The following is a 16,940-nucleotide window of genomic DNA, read 5'->3' on the forward strand; positions in this document are numbered from 1 at the left end:
CTTCGTTTTGTGACATTGAGCGAGAGATTATTGTCATAGCACCCGTTCAGCAGATCTGATAGTCCCTCAAATCTGCATCTTGCCCACTCCCGATAACCTATCACAATCTTTTGCCCAAGCTTCTATCCACCTCTGCTTAAAAATATTCAAAGATTCTGCTTCCACCATCTTTTCAGGAAGAGAGTTCCAAAGACTCACGACCCTCAGAGAAAGAATTTCACCGCAATCTTTATCTTAAATGGGCAGCCTTTTCATTTTAGACACTGACCCCTAGTTCTAGATTCTCCCAAAGAGGAAATATCCTTTCCACATCCACCCTGTCAAGACCCCTCAGGATCTTAAAGCCTTCAATCAAGTTGCCTCTTACTCTTCTGAACAGCAGCGGATACAAGCCGAGTCTGTCCAACTTTTCCTCATAAGACAACGCACCCATTCCAGGTATCAGTCACATAAAGCCACCAAAAGTGGTCTCACGAGTACTCTACAAATGAAGCATAACCGTCCTACTTTTGTATTCAATTCTCCTCGCAATAAATGATAATATTCTATTATCTTTCCTAATTAATTGCTGTACCTACATACTAGCCTTTTGTGATTCATGCACAAAGACAACCAGATCCCACTGTACCTCAGAACTCTGTAATTGTGGTCAGTGCTGTCTCAATGGGCCGAATGGCTTCCTTCTGCACTGTGGGGATTCTATGATCTCTCATCATTTAGATAATATGCTTTTTTATTCTTCTAGCCAAGATGGAATATTTCACATTTAGCCACATTTTCCAGGTCTTTGTCCACTCACTGAACCAATATTCATCATTTTGTAGCCTCCTTGTGTCCTCTTCACAATCTACTTTCCGACCTAACTTTGTGTCGTCATCAAATTTGATCATCTCCCTTCATCCAAGTCATTTATATAAACCATAAAGAGTTGAGATCCCAGCACTGTTCCCTGTGGCACACCACTCGCTGCAGCTTGCCAACCTGAAAAAGATTCATTTATGCCAACTTTTTGCTTCCTATTAGCTAGCCAATCTTCTATCCATGCCAGTATGTTGCCCCCTCTAACATGAGCTTTATTTATGCAAACAACATTTGTCACTGAGCCACATAAGGATAAACTGGGACAGGCGGCAGAAACTTTGGTCAAAGAGGTTGGTTTCGTGGGGGCGCCTTAAAAACAAATAGAGCTGGGGAGGTGCAGAGAGGGAATTCTAGAGCTTAGGGCAGCTGAAGGTACAGCCACCAATAACAGATTAAAGAAAATGGGGAATGCCCCTGTACCCAGAATTGGAGGAGCAGAGTTCAAGTTGTCGGGCCAGAGAAGATTATGGAGATATGGAGGGGTAATGTAGCTCAGCAAGGTAGCAGCAAGCCCTGGGATGGCTGCACATTGATACTGAGTGCTCAAAGTGGATAAAAAGGTTCCCATATCCCAGCAACATAATCCTGTCTCCTCAATGACACCAAGAACTTCGGGGACATTAAGACAGAAAAGTCAAATGTAATATAGGTGATTTATAATTGGAAGCTCCATTGAGATGAGGATAAAATGACTGGACAGAAATGTGTGAGCAACCTGTCCCCAATGCAGTCAGGGTTTCTGTCCCACTGGGCTCTACAGTCCCAGGAATGTCTAACCCTCACTGGCTCAATTCACACATGAAGAGTGGACACTTGGGATGAAGGTGGCATTTGCCAACAGAACCGTACCCAGTGTGAGTTGGAAGAGAGGAGCGGAGAGAGTAGAGGAAGGGGAGAGGAACATAAGAGGCCATTCAGTCCGTCGAGACACTTCCATCTGTTATGGACAGGAGAGGATTAATCTAAATAGCCCTAATTTCTCCTCTCACCACTTGACCATAAATGGAAAGGGATTTTGATTTGCTTCCTCCTTTATAAACAATGCCGTATTTCCCAACCCCTCAGTTTTGGTGTGATCCAAATTTTAGTAATAATCCCACAGCAAACTCACAATAGGATGAATTAAAGGGTTAATTTCCACTCAAATGCGGGAAGAGAGTAACAGCATTGCCTCAGACAGTAAAGAGGGATAGAGAAAGAAAGACTTACAGGGCAAAGACCCCAGAGAAAATAATTATTGTTTCATTTGTGTTTAGAGTCCAAAATCAAAGTACAATGAAGTATGCCTTCACCGAGGTCAGCAAGTTGAAAACCAATGCTGTAGAGTGGTTAGTGGAGGTGACTTACATGAGGAGATAGGCACGCAGAGGTGAATCAGTCTTGTAGTGGGATGGTACAGAAGTTCCAGTATAAGATGGGACCCGGTTCTCAATCTGGGCTGCAGCTTGTAGATGGTAGACTGAGTTTTGTAGTTCCACAAGGCAATATAATTGGTTCCATCAACTCAAGGTTCATGTGACATGACTCCTACCTCTCCACATTGCCTTTGACAAATGGTCTGTATTCCCTACCTGGGTTCCCAAGATGGTTAAATGCCCCAACCATTAAGACTTGAAAGGAAACGGGGCGGCACGGTAGCACAGTGGTTAGCACTGCTGCTTCACAGCTCCAGGGACCTGGGTTCGATTCCCGGCTTGGGTCACTGTCTGTGTGGAGTTTGCACGTTCTCTTTGTGTCTGCGTGGGTTTCCTCCGGGTGCTCCGGTTTCCTCCCACAGCCCAAAGATGTGAGGGTTAGGTTGATTGGCCATGCTAAAAATTGCCCTTAGTGTCCTGAGATGCGTAGGTTAGAGGGATTAGTGGGTGGATATGGGGGTAGGGCCTGGGTGGGATTGTGGTCAGTGCAGACTCGATGGGCTGAATGGCTTCCTTCTGTACTGTAGGGTTTCTACGATTTCTATGAAAGTTGCAGGGTCCTTTGTCCCAGCAGACAAATAACTGCCAGTTGATCAACCAGGGTTGGAAAATGCAGGTGGCCATTTTATAATTCTCTTTGAATTTAGTCTGCGCAACCCACAGGGGGTCATTACTCTCTCTTCAGAGATAATGAGGTGCAAGTTTCTGCATTATAGCCAGAAAGCTCCTTTTGTTCAAGGGTCACAAACAGCCACATCTTCAGCTTTGAAAGATCTTTGCCCAGTTTTTTAAAATTTTAGAAATTAGCCAGGAGCATTTCTGTATATATTTTATAAAATGTATAGAATGTGAGGTCTTGGTCCTCTGACACAGCATTCAATAAGATCATATCTGATCTGTGACCTAATCTTATAGGAGGAGAAATGAGAGAAAAGGGGGAAAGGGGAGAGAAGGAGAGAGAATAGGTGAGAGGAGACCAGAGAGGAGCGTAGAAGAGCATAGGGGTTGGGTTGGAAGAGAGGATAAAGGAGAGAATAAGTGAGGGGAGAGGTAGATGGGTGAGGAAATGTGAAGGAGAGGAAAGAATATATCGGACTTTAACAAAATCAAGTTCGGTAGTAGGAGGAGATTTAAGAGATTAACAGAGATTGTAGATAGCACCAAGCTCATGTTTAGGGTAATGTATAATTAATAAACAGTCATCAATGTTTCCCAAAATAGAAAGTGCCATTTTCACTAAATTCAGACCTATGGGGTTTCACATTTCTAATATACTTTGTTTATTACAAAGTAATAAACTGAAATGAGAAATTTTATCCTTTCAGTAACTTACAGTGAAAATGCGAACTATAAATTACAATGTGAAAAGCTGGAAAAAGCTCAGAAACAAACCCTGGTGAAAGAGATAACACAATAAAAGCCACTGTGCACAGGAAATTATGTCACAATCAATACTCAGTTCAAGAGGCTAAAACTCAACAGCTCCATCCAGGCAGTTTATATCACAGGAAAACAGAAACAAACTAGAAAAATAAACGTCAAAAGCAGCATTATTTGGTTTCACTGAAAACAATGCTCCTTATTTTCTTCCCTTCCCTGAGGGTGAGAGGTCACGTTGGGATGTATTTCCCTCGGAGGCATTGCTCCCTCTAGTCCCCAATCACTGGGAACAGGAAGAGGCCATTCAAACCCTCAACCATGTTCAACTATTCAATAAGATCATAGCTGACCTTGCCACCCAGCTCTGCCTTCTCATACTCTCCCTTCTTCATACTCTCCCCTCTCATACTCTCCCTTATCATACTCTCCATGTATCTTTCGATTCCACTGGTGTCCAAAAGAATAGTTGATCTCTAACTGAAAGCGATTGATTCACCACAGCTCCTTTGGTAGCTTCCTTTTGAGTGAAGAAATTCCTCCTCATCTGAGTCCTAAGTGGTTGACCCCTTATCCTAACACCCTGACCCCAGGTTCGAGATTCCGAGCAAAGGGGAAGCATCAACACAACATCTATTTTGGTATGTCAGCTATGACTCTCAACAACTTTTACAGATACACCATAGAAAACATTCTTTCTGGTTGTATCACAGCTTGGTATGGCTCTTGCTCTGCCCAAGACCGCAAGAAACTACAAGGGCTGGTGAATGTAGCCCAATCCATCACGCAAACCAGCCTCCCATCCATTGACTCTGTCTACACTTCCTGCTGTCTCAGAAAAGCAGCCAGCATAATTAAGAACCCCATGCACCCCGGATATTCTCTCTTCCATCAAGAAAAAGATACAAAAGTCTGAGGTCACGTACCAACCGACTCAAGAACAGCTTCTTTCCTGCTGCTGTCAGACTTTTGAATGAACTTACCTCGCATTAAGTTGATGTTTCTCTACACCCTAGCTATGACTATAACACTACCAATATTTTGTTTAAGAAGGGTAGCAGGGATAACCCAGGAAATTATAGGCCGGTGAGCTTGACGTCCGTGGTAGGGAAGTTGTTGGAGAGGATTCTTAGAGACAGGATGTATGTGCATTTAGAATGGAACAATCTCATTAGTGACAGACAGCATGGTTTTGTAAGAGGGAGGTCGTGCCTTACAAATTTGGTGGAGTTTTTTGAGGAAGTGACAAAAACGGTTGATGAAGGAAGGGCCGTGGATGTCGTCTATATGGATTTCAGTAAGGCATTTGACAAAGTCCCACATGGCAGGTTGGTTAAGAAGGTTAAGGCTCATGGGATACAAGGAGAAGTGGCTCGATGGGTGGAGAACTGGCTTGGCCATAGGAGACAGAGGGTAGTGGTCGAAGGGTCTTTTTCCGGCTGGAGGTCTGTGACCAGTGGTGTTCCGCAGGGCTCTGTACTGGGACCTCTGCTATTTGTGATATATATAAATGATTTGGAAGAAGGTGTAACTGGTGTAATCAGCAAGTTTGCGGATGACACAAAGATGGCTGGAATTGCGGATAGCGAAGAGCATTGTCGGGCAATACAGCAGGATATAGATAGGCTGGAAAATTGGGCGGAGAGGTGGCAGATGGAATTTAATCCGGATAAATGCGAAGTGATGCATTTTGAAAGAAATAATGTAGGGAGGAGTTATGCAATAAATGGCAGAGTCATCAGGAGTATAGAAACACAGAGGGACCTAGGTGTGCAAGTCCACAAATCCTTGAAGGTGGCAATCCTTGAAGGTGGCAACACAGGTGGAGAAGGTGGTGAAGAAGGCATATGGTATGCTTGCCTTTATAGGACGGGGTATAGAGTATAAAAGCTGGAGTCTGATGATGCAGCTGTATAGAACGCTGGTTAGGCCGCATTTGGAGTACTGCGTCCAGTTCTGGTCGCCGCACTACCAGAAGGACGTGGAGGCATTGGAGAGAGTGCAGAGAAGGTTTACCAGGATGTTGCCTGGTATGGAGGGTCTTAGCTATGAGGAGAGATTGGGTAGACTGGGGTTGTTCTCCTTGGAAAGACGGAGAATGAGGGGAGATCTAATAGAGGTATACAAGATTATGAAGGGTATAGATAGGGTGAACAGTGGGAAGCTTTTTCCCAGGTCGAGGTGACGATCACGAGGGGTCACGGACTCAAGCTGAGAGGGGCGAAGTATAACTCAGACATCAGAGGGACGTTTTTTACACAGAGGGTGGTGGGGGCCTGGAATGCGCTGCCAAGTAGGGTGGTGGAGGCAGGCACGCTGACATCGTTTAAGACTTACCTGGATAGTCACATGAGCAGCCTGGGAATGGAGGGATACAAACGATTGGTCTAGTTGGACCAAGGAGCGGCACAGGCTTGGAGGGCCGAAGGCCTGTTTCCTGTGCTGTACTGTTCTTTGTTCTTTGTTCTTTGAAGGGGGGGAGGTTTAACACAGATATCAGAAGAACATATTTCACACAGAGGGTCGTGGGGGCTTGGAATGTGTTGCCGGGCAAGGTGGTGGAGGCGGACACACTGGGAACGTTTAAGACTTATCTAGACAGCTATATGACCGGAGTGGGAATGGAGGGATACAAAAGAGTGGTCTAGTTTGGACCAGGGAGCGGCGCGGGCTAATTGTTCCTTGTTTCTCGTTTCAAGGCTTCATTCTATGATCATCTTGCTGGTGCCAGTACAGAGCGAGACTGCGGATAGTTGGGAACCTGTCTCGGGGGCAGGGAATTCATATGGTGTTCATGGAAGTGGAAATGACTAGGGTTGGGAAGCATTTTCTGATCAGGGCCATTGTGATCTCCTGGACTCGTTTCGATCGCCTCAGGGGGTCGGAGAGGAATTTCCCAGATTTTTTTTTTCCCCATATTGGCCCTGGGGTTTTTCACTCTGGGTTTTCGCCTCTCCCTGGGGATCACATGGTCTGGAATAGGGGGGTGGGGGTGAGTTAATAGGTTGTAATGAACAAACCATCGTAGCTGTGAGGGACAGCTCAGTGGATAGGATATTGGTCTGTAGATAGGCTGGAAAATTGGGCGGGGATCCTGGATTCAGGATTCAATCCTGGACCGGGGAGCGGCGCGGGCTTGGAGGGCCGAAGGGCCTGTTCCTGTGCTGTATTGTTCTTTGTTCTTTGTTCTACTACATTTTGCACTCTCTCCTTCTCTATGAACGGTATGCTTTGTCTGTATAGCGCACAAGAAACAATACTTTTCACTGTATGTTAATACAGGTTTTGATTTGATTTGATTTTGATTTGATTTATTATTGTCACATGTATTAACATACAGTGAAAAGTATTGTTTCTTGCGCACTATACAGACAGAGCATACCATTCACAGAAAAGGAAACAAGAGAGTGCAGAATGTAGTGTTAGTCATAGCTAGGGTGTAGAGAAAGATCAACTTAGTGCAAAGTAAGTCCATTCAAAAGTCTGACAGCAGCAGGGAAGAAGCTGTTCTTGAGTCGGTTGGTACGTGACCTCAGACTTTTGTATCTTTTTCCCGACGGAAGAAGGTGGAAGAGAGAATGTCCGGGGTGCGTGGGGTCTTTAATTATGCTGGCTGCTTTGCCGAGGCAGTGGGAAGTGTAGACAGAGTCAATGGATGGGAGGTTGGTTTGCGTGATTGACTGGGCTACATTCACGACCTTTTGTAGTTCCTTGCGGTCTTGGGCAGAGCAGGAGCCATACCAAGCTGTGATATATTCAGAAAAAATGCTTTCTATGGTGCATCTGTAAAAGTTGGTGAGAGTCGTAGCTGACATGCCAAATTTCCTTAGTCTTCTGAGAAAGTAGAGGCGTTGGTGGGGCTTTCTTAACGATAGTGTCGGCATGGGGGGGACCAGGACAGGTTGTTGGTGATCTGGACACCTAAAAACATGAAGCTCTCGACCCTTTCTACTTTGTCCCCATTGATGTAGACAGGGGCATGTTCTCCTTTACGCTTCCTGAAGTCGATGACAATCTCCTTCATTTTGTTGGCATTGAGGGAGAGATTATTGTTGCCGCACCAGTTCACCAGATTCTCTATCTCATTCCTGTACTCTGTCTCGTCATTGTTTGAGATCCGACCCACTACGATGTCGTCAGCAAACTTGATAATCGAGTTGGTGGGGAATTTGGCCACACAGTCATAGGTGTATAAGGAGTATAGTAGGGGGCTGGGAACACAGCCTTGTGTAACACCGATGTTGAGGATGATCGTGGGGGAGGTGTTGTTGCCTATCCTTACTGATTGTAGTCTGTGAGTTAGGAAGTTCAGGATCCAGTCGCAGAGGGAGGTGCCGAGGCCCAGGCCACGGAGTTTGGAGATGAGTTTCATGGGAATAATGGTGTTGAAGGCTGTAATCAATAAATGGGAATCTGACATAGGTGTCGTTGTTATCTAGGGTTGAGTGCAGGGCCAGGGAGATGGTGTCTGCTGTGGACCTGTTGCAGTGGTCGGCAAACTGTAGTGGATCCAGGTAGTCCGGGAGGCTGGAATTGATTCATGCCATGACTAACCTTTCGAAGCACTTCAGAGTGATGGATGTCAGAGCCACCGGCCGATAGTCATTAAGGCACGCTGCTTGGTTTTTCTTAGGTACCGGAATGATGGTCGTCATCTTGAAGCAGGTAGGGACCTCAGATTGTTGTAAAGAGAGGTTGAAGATGTCTGTGAATACCTCCGCCAGCTGATTCGCGCAGGATCTGCGTGCTCGTCCGGGTACCCCATCCGGGCCAGTTGCTTTCCGTGGGTTGACCTTCGAGAAAGCTGCTCTGAAATCTGCAATGTTGACCCCCAGATACAGGTTCATCCAGGGCTTCCAGGGTGGAGGGCATGTTCTCACTGACCTCTTGCTCAAAACGGGCATAGAATGCATTGAGCTCATCAGGAAGAGGTGTGTTGGAGCCGGCGATTTGACATGCCTTTATCTTGTAGCCTGCTATGTCTTGTAGACCTTGCCATAGTCGGCAGGGGTCGGTATGGCTAGCCTGGGACTCTAACTTGGTCCAGTACTATCTTTTGGCATCTCTGGTGGATCTCCTTAGATCGTATCTGGCTTTCTTGTATAGGTCAGGGTCACCTGACTTGAACGCCTCAGACCTGGACTTCAGCAAGCAGTGGATATCCCTGTTCATCCATGGTTTCCAGTTGGAGAACACGCAGATTTGCTTCTTTGGCACACAATAATGGTGACAATAAGGTGACAATAATAAATCAAATCAAATCAAATGTGAAGCCCTTTAAGAGTTTTGTATGTTTTAATTAGACCACCTCTTGTCCTTCTAAACCCCTGAGCATATTAGCCTGGCCTAATCAATCTAGCCTCCTATAACAATACCCTCATCCCAGGAATCCATAGAATGAAGCTTCATTGCATTCCCTCCAAAAATATCCTCCCTGAGGTAAGGAGACCATAACCGAGCTCAATACCTCGGATGAGTTCTCACCAAAGTCCTGTAGAATTGTCAACGTGTGATTGAGTGTGATTCAGAATCAGAGGCAATTACAGCTGGATCCAATATTCCTCTCACCTGACCACTGTACACTTTTAAAACAAGGATTAACGGAGAGTAACTCCCTCCAAAAACTCGGTGTTTCTCCAATTCAGGCTTCTTGCACATCTCCCAATTCCTTCATCCAATCATTGGTGGCTGTGCCTTTAGCCACTTAGACCCCAAGTTCTAGAATTCTTTCTATAAATCTCTGGGCTGCTCTATCTTTGCAATGCACCTTACAACTTACCCCTTTCATCAAGCCTTTAGTCATCTGCCTTAATATCTCCTCCTTTGTCTTGGCATTACATTTTATCAGGTTATGCTGCTGTAAAGAGCATTCAAAAGTCTTAAACATTACACCCTCCTCCTGGTACCCTCCTTACACACAGTTTGATGGCTAACATTACTCTCTTTAGGAAGAAACGGGCAGAATGGCGGCACGGTAGCACAGTGGTTAGCACTGCTGCTTCACAGCTCCAGGGTCCCGGGTTCGATTCCCAGCTTGGGTCACTGTCTGTGTGGAGTTTGCACATTCACCTCATGTCTGCATGGGTTTCCTCCGGGTGCTCCGGTTTCCTCCCACAGTCCAAAGATGTGCGGGTTAGGTTGATTGGCCAGGTTAAAAAAAAGAATTGCCCCTTAGAGTCCTGAGATGTGTAGGTTAGAGGGATTAGTGGGTAAATATGTGGGGGTAGGGCCTGGGTGGGATTGTGGTCGGTGCAGACTCGATGGGCCGAATGGCCTCCTTCTGCACTGTAGGGTTTCTATGATTTCTTCTATGATTTATTTAGGTGGGGTCAGGTGAAGGCCATCAGGTCCAGCAGTCCAATCTGTACTGAGAGATGTGATTCAATGTAGGACAAGATCCACATTCATGTTGACACCTTGAATTTTACAGCCAACTGTACAATGCAACTTTGAAACATATTCTACCCTGCTGAAAAGTAACAGTTTCAAACATTTGTCCTCTCCCAGAACTCTGCCTGAAGAATCCTTCAACTAGTTCTTAATCGTCCTCTAGCATTACTTTAAAAAAACAGATATTACTACCACAATTATGCACTAATTGGGCAGCACGGTGGCACAATCTTTAGCACTGCTGTCTCACAGCGCCAGGGACCCAGGTTCGACTCCAGGCTTGGAGTCTGCACATTCTCCCCATGTCTGCGTGGGTTTCCTCTGGGTGCTCCAGTTTCCTCCTACAGTCCAAAATATGTGCTGGTTAGGTGAATTGGCCATGCTAAATTCTCCCTCAGTGTACCCGAACAGGCGCCAGAGTGTGGCGACTAAGGGATTTTCACAGTAACTTCACTGCAGTGTTAATATAAGCCTAATGACACTAATAAATAAATACTTTATTTTCCAATAACTTTATCACTACTTTTGAAGCACTCGCTGAGTTTGGTACATTTCCCCATTCTCCTAAAAATGACTTTCTTTCATGTGTAAGAGTATTTTTGCTGCAATCTGATTTGGCCTTACACAGAGTCCATTATAGTCACATTGACCTTTATCTAATTCTTGAGATGTGAACAGCCTCCTTATGCAATGATGTTTATAAGGATTGCACAGAGTTATGTCACAGCACAGTTGGTATATACCAGCAATTTTGTTTTTTCATGAGCCTCCTTCCACTAGTTTTATATCTAATCCTGTAAATCTATTCTCAAATTCTTCATTTGTTTATCTAGTTTCCCCTTAAATAAATCTATGCTATCTGTCTCAACTGCTCCTTGCAATATTGAGTTCAGCATTCTCACCACTCTCTGTGTGAAGAAGTTTCTCCTGAATTCCCTATTGGATTTATGTATGATCATCAGTTTTGGGCTTCACCAGTGAAACACCTTGCCTACGTCTACCTGATTAAATCTTTTGAAGGTCTCTCAATCAGGGCACCTTTCAACCTTTTCTCTTATAGGCCTGTTCAGCCTTTCCTCTTTTTAAAATTCATTCATGGGTGTCGCTGGCTGGCCCAGCATTTGTTGTCCATCCCTAATTGCCCTTGAACTGAGCAGCTTGTGAGGCCATTTCCTTCCCTAAAGAAGATTAGTGAACCAGATGGGTTTTTACGACAATCAACAATGGTCATCACCGGACTTTTAATTCCAGATTTTTTATTGAATTTAAATTTCACCATTGGCCGTGGTGGGATTTGAACCCATGTCCCCTGAGGGGTTTCTGGATTACTAATCCAGTGACAATACCACTGCCTCCCCATGCTTTCCTGATAAATATGTCATCTCAGTCCCAGTTTCAAACATTTGAACCTCTTTTATCTCTTTTTGAACCTTCTCCTGTGCCTCAGTATTTGGAGACCAGAATGCTGGACAGTATACCAGTTGTGATCTAAAAAAACTTCTTATACAAGTTTAACATCACTTCTCTGCTTTTCTATCCTATATTCCACCTTCCTTCTGTGTTGGTAATGTTCTTGCTGCTCAATTGATCTGATTCAAGTCTCTGCCAGCTGAACAAATCTGCTCCACTTGTAGACGGGTTTTCAACAACTTGGCTCTGACTGATTAAGTAAAACCCAGGAATGTTATGGTCACTGTTGCCCGGGCATTGCTGCATATGGAGGTCCAATACTGCATCAGGGTCACTACAGGACACTGGATCACTGGTCAGGAGCTAGCATTTGGGATATTACTCTTCCCGAGGCTACTCCAAATACAGGGATCCTATTATTGTCCCAGTTGAAATCAGCTGGCTGATCACAGAACAGTAACTGAGTGCAGTTGCTTCCTGATTGTAGGTAAAAGTAAAGTTGCCATAGTCCCCAATGACCATAGGCTGTTCTCCCCTTTGACTGGTGGTGATTTAACCTGAGCATTACCACACCACAGTTGAGGAGCAAGATTGAGAAGGTGGGGCCTTCATGAATTACCTCAGCTGGTATGGGAATTGAACCCACGCTGGCAATGCGCTGCATCACTAATCAGCCATCCAGCCAATGAGCTAAACCAATTCCTGGTTGTATTGGCTCAGCTACCCCTCTTTGAGTTTGCCTTTGAGGGAATTTAGCAGTTTAGGATCAAAAACAACCATAACTTATATTTAACATAAAAAAGCACTGCAAGGCATTTCACAAGAACATTATTAAACAAAATATGATACCAAGCCCACATCAGGACATGTTAGGGAGGATGACCAAAAACTTGATTACAGAGAAAGGAAGTAAAGAGCATCTTATAGGAGGAGGGAGAGGTGGCAAGGCTGAGAGATTTGGGGATGGAATTCCCTGCAGCCCAGGCAGCTGAAGGCACAGTTGTCAGAGTAGAGTGGGGACATGCAAGAGGCCAGAATTGGAGGAATGTAAAGATCTCAGAAGGTTATGGGCTGGAGGATTTTACAGAAATAGGGCCATGGAGGGATTTGAAAACAAGGATGATAATTTTAAAATCAAACTGTTATCAGATCAGCAACTGTACTCCAGTTATTACAGAATAACGCTGGACTTTGTCAGGCAAATGTTATCATCATATTATTGATTTCACTGTTGTGTCATGTCAGCCGAATACAAACAAATCCAATCAGCCCAGGGATACTGGAGCTTTCCTATCTTCAGTCCAAGAGTTCAAATAGAAACATAGAAATAAATTATAAAAATAAAAGGGAAAGACATGATGTTAATTTGGCCTGTCACGGGCTTCTCTGGAGGCTAGGTATCGCCAAAACTTCAGCCAATACAAAGACTCACGAAAGCCAGTGTCTCGGTTTAATGACGTATCTTTATCAACCAACGATCGAAGGGAGAGATAACATTGGTCAGTCCAATCCTCTCTACAGAGAAGACTCTGAGCTTTCCAATATAACTCTGAGGTTCCAATGCACAGATTGATCAATTATACATTTTTCATTTCAAATTCTCCCACCTTTCATTAGTTATGATCAAATCATTTTCCATATAAATTATTAATGACACTTGTCACTTACTTTAGCCAATTGCATCCTACCCTCTGACAGCATGAGATTTCATTGGTCCATAGAATCCGGATGCTTCCTCCCTCTATTGCCGATGTTGCTTCCTCTGTTGCTTAGTAACCCCTGACTCTTAGCTACAAAGCTCAAAGTTAAGGTTCCTACCAACTTCTGCTACATCATTAGCCAAATGAGACAGATGTGCATTCTCATGTCTGAGAAGGGATCTGTCTTATCCGGATAGTGTAAAAAAAATCTATTCATAAGTAGCCCTGAGAACCTTACTGCGAGCAACTTTCGCTGATAAGAACTTACACATTCTGAGGTTTCATTGTTTCAGAATAATGTGGTTCTGTCTGCTAAGGTTTTATCCCAGCACCCCTCACAGCAGTCTGCTCTTGGCTAAAGTGCACAATTCAATTACTTTTATAAAATACAGTTAATACGTTTGACTTACCAAAATACATGTTTGAATCAGAAATACTTGTTCAAAACTCATTCTTCTGTGCCTTTATGCAGGCTGTTCCCCTGTTAAACGGTTAATCTGATCTGAGGTCATTTCACTTATTGCTAGTGTTTTATTAGTGACTTAAATCCCTGATTTTTAAAAAAAATTCTCTTAGCTACTAGGATTTCTCCCCAACAGGCTTCAAATTAAAAATAGCTGCAGTCCCTACTTATAACATGCTTTCATCAAAATTCAGTACTGAGATGTGATTTATTGTGAGGTTTGGAACCTGTCACATAATCAAGGGCTTCAGATAATACCCTGCACTGGGGCAGCGAAACTCATGAAGGTTATAGTTGTCAGCAGTTTTGCTGGAGGCCGGGACAGTTTGTCTACAAAACAACAGTGACTATACTTCAAAAATAATGAATTGCCTGTGAAGCACGGGATGTCCTGAGGATGTGAAGGACACTATATCAATGCAAATGTGTTTGCTCTTTCTCTCTCCTCCCTGTCTGTCTTTTGCCTCCTCAAACCATGCCCACCTTTCACTTCTTCTAATGTTTAAAAGCTGATTTTATTTCTTTCCATCAGCTCGGAGGTTACAATTTTTCTTTGTTATGAGGGGCAGGAGGTAAAAGTGGAAGCCAGCCAGAGGTCAGCCAGAGGTCAGCTAGATGTAATGGACTCAGTTCTTGGGGAGGAGGTCCAGGGGTATCTAAATGCTTGAAGAGATATGGGATTTGGTCCAACGGTGATTTGGTGGGCTTGAAATCTGTGAAAAAAGGGGAAGTTTAGTAAGTTTAGCAATCTCTTCTCTTTTTTGTAAAAATTCTCACCGTACAGATCGCGCGAGGCAACGTACCTCTGACGGGAGGGGCTGGCTATTTCCTGTCCCAAAACTTAGCCCATCCCAAAAGAATGGCATGTTTGAACAGAAGTGGCGTTAATACCGATTTTCTGACCCTTTCTCATTAGTAGCTTTGCCAGATCGCTGTCCACATCTTTATAGAGGATGGATTCACTGATGAGGAGTTTACAAATGCTTAACCCTGTGGGGAGTCTCATTCACTGGGAGTCGATAACAGAGAAATCACAGGCACCGCTCACCATTATTTCACATTAAATAGAATTAAGGACAGAAAATCTTATGAACATCCTTATTTCAATGCAGAACTTTTAATTACACTTAGTAAAATATTGTGTAAACAAGAGAGATCCCAGAATTACTTCTTATAGTAGCCTCTGGCCAGACCCTGACCAATTAGAATCTCTGTCATTTTGACCTCTGTTTCCTGTTATTTATATAATGGAGTCACAAATTTACATCTTCCTCACATCTTAGTCACAAATCTCTTGTGACAGATGTTATAAAATACATTCTGAGAATCAGAAATCTAATATCCATAACATATTAGGCATCCAATTCTATTACAACCTCAAAAGAATTCCATTAAATTTGTTCGACAGCGACCTGCCTTCATAAGTTGATGTCAGTTTGGAATTATTACCTTGACTGTTGTTATATTTTCATATTTCCTTTATATAAATCTCCAATTTATGTTCTGTTATAGATGTCAATCACATGAGTTGCTAATTCCCTGGACTGTATTACTGACCTCTTCAAAAACTGGAATATTTTCCGATTGTTTAGAACTACCTGGTGTATTTAATCAAAGGAATGACACCTCCCAGGCTCTGCCCTTATTTCATTATGTCACCAGCAACTCATCACAACTAATTCTACAGCACCTTCCAAACCTGCAAACTCTACCACCAAGAAGGACAAAGACAGCAGACACATGGGAACACCACCACCCGCAAGTTCCCCTCCAAGCCACTCACTATCCCGAGTTGGAACTACCTCCTTGTTCCTTCACTGTCGCTGGATCAAAATCCTGGAACTCCTTCCCTAACAGCCCTGTGGCTGTACCTACACCACGTGGACTGCAGTGGCTCAAGAAGGCAGCTCATCACCACCTTCTCAAGGGTAATTAGGAATGTGCAAGAAATACTTAGATGGATGAGTGCATTTTAAGAAAATATTCCTGGATGCAATCCATCTCATTCCATTGCTTAATGAATATTCAATAATTACTTTTTAATGACCAATTCATTACTAATCTCAAATTTCTTTCACAAACTCAGATATAATTTCTTCATCTCCAATTCTATAAATGATAGGCACATTTATCTTTCTCCCTCATTTGCTGCGGCCGTTCACGCCCCACTGCAAACAAGGACGGAGAATCTGGCACTCAGCCAAATCCCCGTTCACTGCAGTGGCACCAGAGAATCCCATTGGGGTGAACAGCCGGAGAATCCCACCCCCCAGAACCTTGACCTCTTGCAAACAAACTCACTTCTTTAAAATTTAGCTACGTCTGCAGCATGTAAACATGGTGGTGGGGGTGGCGGGATTGAGAGGGGGGGGTGGGGTGGGGAGGAGTGGGGGTGGGGGTAATATATCCCCAGTGCATGCCCCAAACAAATGTTTTTGGCATAAGTAATTTCTCCACCATATCAGCCATGGCTCATTGACCAACATTCTGGCTTCTGAGTTGGAAGGTCATGGGTCCAAAGTCTTAATCCAGAAATTGTGAATACATGTGTAGCACAGTGGGTTAGCACTGCTGCTTCACAGCTCCAGGGACCTGGGTTCGATTCCTGGCTTGGGTCACTGTCTGTGTGGAGTTTGCACATTCTCCTTGTGTCTGCGTGGGTTTCCTCCGGTTTCCTCCCACAGTCCAAAGACGTGCGGGTCAGGTTGATTGGCCATGCTAAAATTGCTCTTAGTGTCCTGAGATGTGTAGGTTAGAGGGATTAGTGGGTGGATATGGGGGTAGGGCCTGGGTGGGATTGTGGTCGGTGCAGACTCGATGGGCCGAAGGGCCTCTTTCTGTACTGTAGGGTTTCTACGATTCTATAATCCAGGCTGTCACATCAGGGGAGTACTGCACTATTGGAGATATGCCTTTTGGATGGGAGGGCGAGCTGTGAGGAGGATGCAGAGATGCTTCAGCGTAGTTTGGACAGGCTGAGTGTGTGGGCATATGCATGATAGATGTAGTATAATGTGGATAAATGTGAGGTTTCCACTTTGGTAGCAATAATAGGAAGACAGATTATTACTTAAATGGGTGTAAATTGAGAGAGATGGATACTCAGTGAGACCTTGGTGTCCTCGTGCATCAGTCGCTGAAAATAAGCGCGCAGGTACAGCAGGCAGTAAAGAAGGCAAATTGTATGATGGCCTTCAAAGCAAGGGGATTTGAGTACAGGGATAGGGATGTTTTGCTGCAATTGTATAGGGTGTTGGTGAGGCCACACCTGGAGTATTGTGTGCAGTTTTGGTGTCCTTATCTGAGGAATGATGTCCTTGCTTT

Source organism: Mustelus asterias, chromosome 11, assembly GCF_964213995.1.
Source record: "Mustelus asterias chromosome 11, sMusAst1.hap1.1, whole genome shotgun sequence".
NCBI lineage: Eukaryota > Metazoa > Chordata > Chondrichthyes > Carcharhiniformes > Triakidae > Mustelus > Mustelus asterias.